At 40.5% G+C, this 7,788-nt stretch overlaps 1 protein-coding gene across 1 annotated transcript in view; it reads right to left on the bottom strand.

Annotated features, from left to right (window-relative positions):
* Positions 1-7,788, bottom strand: part of si:ch211-214p13.8 (B- and T-lymphocyte attenuator) — a 51,815-nt gene that overhangs the window by 17,959 nt on the left and 26,068 nt on the right. The gene's annotated exons all lie outside the window — the stretch shown is intronic.

Raw genomic sequence — 7,788 nt, 5'->3', positions numbered from 1 at the left:
GGTCAGTACTGAGGGAGCGCTGCACTGTCAGAGGGTCAGTACTGAGGAAGTGCTGCACTGTCAGAGCGTTGGTACTGAGGGAGTGCGGCATTTTGGCAGTGTAATAATGAGGGTTGCTGCAATGTTAGAAGTGTCATATTTTGGATAAGATGTTAAACCAAAAACACATCTGCTACCTTAGATGGTTAAGAGAAAGCTCTTGACACTATTTTAAAGAGGAGGACAGTTTTCCCTTGTTGTCTTGACTAATATTCATTTTGGAAACAACATCATTTAACAAAAAAGATTATCTGGAATTAGTGCCATTGCTGTTTTTTGGGATCTTGAAGCAGTCAACTTGGCCGCTGCTTTTCCTAATTACCACATTTACTGCAGTTCAAATGTATTTAATTGGCTATCGAACATTTTCGACATTCTGAACTTGTAAGCGGTACTATTAAAATACAAACAAATATTCCTCTTTTAGTATTTCTTTCCAGTTATTGCCATGTAACATCAGTGCAATTCCAATGACTGCTCCACGTGCCATTGTAAGCAGGAAGAAACAGTCTATGGAGGTAGTGATCAATGGTCTCTTTTAACCATTAATAGATATTAATTCCTTTGAGGAATCATTAAGACCATAAGATGTTGGAGCAGAAGTAGGCCATTCAGCCCATTGAACCTGTTCCACCATTCAATAAGATTATGGCTGATCTAATAATCCTCACCCCCACTTTCCTGCCTTTTCCCCATAACCCTTGATTCTCTAACTGATTACTTCTTCACAACGATATTAGTGCAGACCCCATTAAGATGGTCATGGTTTTATTTATTTATAACATGTTAGGGATGTTGAGGATATTGGACTGCTCCACTGAGAGTGAAGTTGAGGGTGGGGGAAGAGTCCGGAGCACAGGAGCGGATCATAAAGTAGGAGCGAGGCCATTCAGGGGTAATATCAGGAAGCAGCTCTTCATGCAAAATAGGAGAGGGTGTCTGGAACTTACTACCTCATTCCAACCTAAATTAAACTGTTGTGGGGAGAGGTGTGGTTCAATTTGAAAATTCTAAATCTGATTGATTTATGTTTGGTAAGGAGATAAAGGAGCATGGAGCAGATCTGAGTGGAGATCATTCTTGTTCTAATTGAACTTGTTTTGCCATTCAAAAAGCCCAATGGCATCATCCTATTCTTAATGTTGCGATTGGGTACCAGGTAAGTTTTTGTTTTCAGAGGTCGATTGGCCACGCTAAATGATCATGTGGCGCCCAGGATGCTAGGTGGATTAGCTTTAGCAAATGTGGGATTACAGGCTAGGGTGAGGAAAGGGGGGTGTGGATCTGGGTGGGATGCTCTTCAGAGGGTTGGTGCGGACTTGATGGGACAAAATGGCTACTCTCTGCACTGTTGGGATTCTATGATTCTATGTGAATTCAGCTTCATTCACAAATACATCCCGCCAGGGAACAACTTAAAAATTCCTCTGTGCATTGGCTGAAAGTCCTGGGTCACTAAATGCTTGCTAGAGTGACTTCATCAAACATAAGACATATAACTGATGTATCCCTTCATTATATTAAACACAGGGCTTCAGTGTGAGGTAGGGATACGGTCAGAAACTTTTCCCAAGAACAGAGATCAATTTCAGACGTAGCAGGGTCAGTTCGAACTCTAATATTACTTTCACTGAAATAATTTTGTTAAATTATGGTATTTCCATTTAAAATTAATGAATAATAAAAAGGTATCTATTCTGCTCACAATTTAAGCAAACAACTGTGTAATTATCCAGACAAGACACAGACAGAATGTGAAAGTACAATTGGAATTGGTGGGCTATTCAACCTTTTCGTGCTTGAAACAGAAAGAGATGGTGATTGATAGTAAGATTTGCATTTCATTCACACCTTTCACAGCCTAAGGACCTCCAAAGCACTTTGTAACCAATGAAGCTATTTTGAAGCCTGGTAGTTGTATTAATGCAGACCATATGTCTCCCAATATGCACACAATAGGTCCCACAAACAGCAGTCGGAAATTGAAGTTGTGAAAGTCGCCAAATGAATAAAAAAAATTTACTTAACTTGTTTTCTTTCCAGGCAATCTTACATTCTAAGGAAGGATTGGCTGGCATTGGAGGGTATCTACTGGAGATTCACAAGAAATACCCGAGGGCCTGGCATACAAGGGGTAGTTGACGATTCTGGGTCTGTACATGATGGCGTTTAGAAGCATGGGGTGTTCGTGGGGGGTTACTGAGAATCCTGGATAGACTGGATGTGGAGAAGATGCTTCCACTAATAATAGAGATGCGGACCCGAGGAACAACATCAGAGCAAATGGCTTGACCCTTTAGACATTGAGATGAGGGGGAGTTTCTTCAGCCAGAGAGTGGTAAATCTGTGGAACTCATTGCTGCAAAGGGTTGTGGAGGCCAAGTCATTGAGTGTACTTAAGACAGAGATAGATAGGTTCTTGACTGTGAGGGGGTTCCAGGGTTACAGGGACAAGGCAGGAGAATGGGGTTGAGAAACAGATACCATGATCAAATGGTAGAGGAGACATGATGGGCTGAATAGCCTAATATGCCTCCTATATCTTATTGTTTTGTCATGTAAACTACTTTGTGACTTGAAAGGGGCAGTGGGTGGATTCTGCGATGCTGAATATAGCACTATAATATTGCTTCAATGATCTCTCTGTCTTAATAGGCTAATACAGACACACACTGCCCTTTTTATCTATGGAACACTCTGACTCATGGACACTGTTCAGAAGAGTTTCCAATGAGAGTAACTCTTTGTGTAAGATTTCACTGGGGGATTCTGACATATTGCAGAAACATTTGCAACACTTCTGCATTGGTGCTGAAATCATTGTAGGATCAGAATAACAGCCTTTTGTTTGCAACCAGATACAACTCTCAGCTCCACTGTAGAGAACAAAGAAAATCAAAGCTGGAGTTAAAATGTACAAAGTTCTCAAATTGGTGAAACTGCCCAACACTGGACATATGTTGGTGTTGCTAACTTTGGCCATGTGTATTCCTGGAGTTTTAATCTCTTGATCTTCTCCTTTAGCTGCTGCTTCCCCATTCAGTTTTCTCATCATTGGCCAGCCAACAGTTCCATCCTCGTTGTGCAGAAGCTAATCAGAAGCTAATTGTCATAAATCATTCAATCAGTGAAACCAAACTTTCTCCTTATCCTCAGTATTGTTATAGCTGTTATGTTATGACTCACAGCTAGTATGCAATATACCATTAAGAGATATACTCATGATATCGTCACTATATTAAAGCACGTGACCCAATCTCGGACTCCATCTTAGTCAAGGACACTTGAGGGCATGACATGCTAATGGAAAGTATTACTATTTGTAACTGAATAGCTTTGTATTAGCCCAGATGCTGAAGTGTCTATGGCTATAATATATACACATACCAGAAGCCACAATAAACATTTGTTTTAGTACTTCGTGACTCATGTCTTGTTCTTATATGATGAAAGCGAACATAAGTATTGCCTCATTGAGTAAAATTACCCTGCTGGAGGCAAAGGCAACAATGAAAAAGCAAAACAGTTTTAGAAAACAGCTCTACCTTATTATTTCTTCAGACCCTATTTTTTTTCCCCCAGTAGGATCCTGGAGGTTAATGTTCAATCTGTGCAGACTCCAAGCTTACTTTGGATGGTTTCATCTTAAATCACCAGGACTGATGTCCATTCTCTTCACTACTATAAATGTATTGCTTTACTTTACTGCTATCTTAATTAAGGAATGTTAGACTGGCATAGGGGCTATAACATCACCAGACAAGCTAAGTGTTGTGTTTCCATGTGTCATCAATAACATTTATTGAATAACATGGGTTCAGTTTACTTGAAAAACTCAAACATGTTTATTAACAACTTAGAATACAGCTTGCAGTTACAGATAAAAACATATGCAACATCCTGTTAGGATGGTTTCTGCTAGGCTGCTTACGGTACTTGTTCATGTGGTTTGCAAACTTGCCCTTGGTTCATTAGCGCATCAACCTCTTAAATCACCACAGCTCTTAAAGCACCAATGCACAATGAGCACTACCTGAGTACTAACAATGAGCATTAACGAATCACCTTCCTACCATCATGAAGTCAGAATTGGGGATGTTCGCCAATGATTGTGCAATATCCATTTGTGATTCCTCAGATATTGAAGCATTCCATGTCCAAATGTTCAGTATCCAGGCTTGGGTTGACAAGTGGCAAATAACATTCATCCCAAACAAGTGTCGGGCAATGACCATTTCCAACAAGAGAGAAACATGACATTCATTGGCATTACTATCACTGAATCACCCACTATCAACATTGTGGGTTTGCCATGAACCAGAAACTGAATGGGACTAGCCATATAAATGCTTTGGTGACAAGAAGAGGTCTGATACTTGGAATCCTCCAGTGAGTAAGTCACTTCCAGGTTCCCTAAAGCCTGTCACCACATACAAAGCACATGTCAGGAGTATGATGGAATACTCCTCATTTTCCTGGATGAAAGCAGCCCTAACAACACGCAAGAAGCTTGACAACATCCAGAAATGAGCAGGTGACTTGATTGGCACCACATCTACAAACATTTACTCCCTCCATCACTGTAGCACTGTAGCAGCAATGTGTACCATCTACAAGATGCACTGCAGAAATTCACCAAGTATCCTTAGACAAAACTTCAACTCATAACCACTACTATATAGAAATACAAGGACATCAGATACATGTGAAGACTATTACTTGCAAGATTTTCCTCGAATCACTCACCATCCTGACATGGAAATACATCACCATTCCTTCAGGGCCAATAGGTCAAACTATTGGAACTGCCTATGATTGTTGGTGTATCCACACCAAATGGACTGTAGCAGTTAAAGAACACAGATCACCACCACTTTTTCCAGGGTAATTATTCAATAATTAGGCCATTAATGCTGGCCTAGCCAGTGAAGTCCACATTCTCTGAATTAAGAAACAAACCACAACATCCCCTTTTACCAAAACAAAATTGCATCAATCGAGTGAAAGTACGTTTACATTAGAGTAACTGCAAAACTATTTACACAGAAACAATGATTAAAATGTTTAAGTGTTTTAGAGTCAATGAATCTGTATAATGTAAAGGTGGTTTGATAAGTGATGGTGTAGACTTCACATCACGAGAGATGGAGACTTCACACTTGGGTGCTCTCGACTCATAAATGTGTTAGAATCTTGTGTGTTATTAACACGTTGATTATTTTCCTGATGGTACTCAGATCTTCATTACCCAAGCCTGTTTTTCACGTGCAGTTGGAGTATAGTACAGTTCTTTGAGTTGGCTTCTGTTTCTCCTCAATATTGCTACTTTCAGTGTGGTGACTTTGTCGGATCTAGGCTCACTGCACTGTTTGGATATGTCAGCAGGAAACCTGCAGGTAAACCTCTGTATGTGCTGTATGCAGATTAGGCAGCTCCGCAGCTATTTGTCAGCTGCAGACTATCTTCATTCTCTTTTTTTTTTGAGACATTTTTCCTGTACCTTCGAGAACTGGGACAGTGATAACTTGGCAGGGTTGTCCTAACTTGCTTTCCGAACATGTTCTGTGTTGGTCACAGTAAGCCCATATCCAGAGCTGTAACCATTTTGGTGCCACGTTTGTAGCAGATGTTGAAGTCATATCCCTGTACTTTTATGAGAAGTCACTTTTAGTGCACCTGTTAGCAGTTTGTGCCAAATTATTTTCAGTGGTTTGTGATTGACTTCCACTGTGAATTGCTTACCAAACAGATGGGCACGCAATCTTGTGAAACTGCAAACTAGAGCCTGTGTTTCATGTTCTATTTTGGAAAAAGTGGATCCTGCTTGAGATAGACTTTTGAATTAAAATGCAACAAGTTTGTCATCTTGAATAATGTATAATCCCAGCCTTTGTGGAGATGCATTGACTTCCAAGAGACTTTTCCCTTGGGTCATAATACTGTAGTAGCCTGTTAACATCAATACTTTGACAAAGGAGCGAGGAAATTAAACATCCAAGGCATCTCTGCAGGTCCTCATCGCCTTGTGCAGTAGGCATGTAGCCACATCTTTGACCTTGCCAAGGAAGGTGGGCATTGGGGGTGGTGAGGAGAGACTGGGTGGTGGGGGGGAATGGTAAATGAATCCCATACCTTGGATAAATAGATCCAAAAGGTTGATGTGACATCTCTTGTTGTTGAGTACAAATTCTTCATGGTGAAATGCTAACATCGGCGAGGATAGATTTTGGTAGTGCTCTCTTTTGGTTCTGCTGAATATTGCAAAACCATTGGCAACACATGTATATCCAGAAATAATTTCTGTAGTTCTGCCCATATGCCGCTGGAACAGACCCTGACTGACAGATAGACTGAAAGCTAGTTTCTGAAAGTGGTATCTTCCAGTAGTAACTTTACAATGTGCTGTTCTAAAAATAGTGATTTTGTGAGATTTCTTTGCCAAGTGACCCCATGGATATACCAAAATCCAGCTCAGAGAGAAGAAAAAAAATTATCCTCTGTGTTTGGGATTCAATTCCTTCATTTCTGTCAGCATCTCTTTTGAAACAGGCCTTACGTCCAAACGTATTCTGATTGTGCCATCTTTCTTCAGGGTGCCCACATAGAACTGCACCAGCCAGTGTTTCAATGTATGGATTACACCACTACATTCCATATCATCGAGGTCACTCTTAAGTTTCTTTTGCATGTGAACACTTCACCCTCTGGGAGATAAAGAATTGCATCTTCACTGACGTGCAATACAGCATTCCCTTTGAAATTTATGATGGTGTTGAATCTGCCTGGGTATATTTATAATAGTCCTGGACTGACTCAGGGTGGGAATTCTTGGCCTTTTCTGCTACAGGTGGTACCTTGGTGTTATAGGGATGGTCATAATATTGAATGCCCATAATCTTGCTGTTGGTGGTGTACACATGTCTACCAGATAAAATACTTTTGGTTTCCATACAGAATTGTTATGGCTGCATTTCATAAATATACCACTAGGAGGAATGGATGTCCCATTATATGCAATTAATTTTGCCATCATACGTTATAATATTGGCTTCCACTGGTCTAGGTCCTTATTTTTCTGGATTCTGGCTGGTAGAATGTTTACAATAGTTCCCGTTCTGACTTTAGTCTTGGGAGATAATCCCTCTATTCATGCAGGGAGAGAAGCTGAAAGCAGGAAACCATAGGCCTGATAATATGACACCTGTCATGGGGAATGGGTTAGAATCGACCGTTAAAAAGGCTATTGCTGTGCACTTAGAAAAACTCCACATAGTTGGAAGATTCAGTATGATTTCATCTAAAGGAAATCATGTTTAACCAATTTAGTGGAGTCCAGGTTCTGAGGAGTTCTGAGGAAGGGTCACCTGACCCGAAACGTTAACTCTGATTTTTTTCTTCACAGATGCTGCCAAACCTGCTGAGCTTTTCCAGCAACTTCTGTTTTTGTTCCTGATTTACAGCATCCGCAGTTCTTTCAGTTTTTATAAAAGTAAGGATGTTATACCCCAGTTATACACGCAGTGGTGAGATCACATCTTGATTACTTAAAGAGGATGTAAATGTATTGGGAATGGTTCAGAGGAGGTTTACTAGATCGATACTTGGAATGAGTAGGTGGTCTTATGAAAATAGGCTGGGGTTATTTCCATTGGAAATAACAAGAACTGCAGATGCTGGAGTCAGGGAAAAACGCAATGTGGAGCTGGAGGAAGACAGCAGGCCAGGCAGCATCAGAGGAGCAGGAAAGCT

This window comes from Rhincodon typus, chromosome 6 (genome assembly GCF_021869965.1).
Source record: "Rhincodon typus isolate 14 chromosome 6, sRhiTyp1.1, whole genome shotgun sequence".
NCBI lineage: Eukaryota > Metazoa > Chordata > Chondrichthyes > Orectolobiformes > Rhincodontidae > Rhincodon > Rhincodon typus.
The sequence above is the reverse complement of the archived record's forward strand: the minus strand, read 5'-3'. Positions and strand labels throughout refer to the sequence as shown.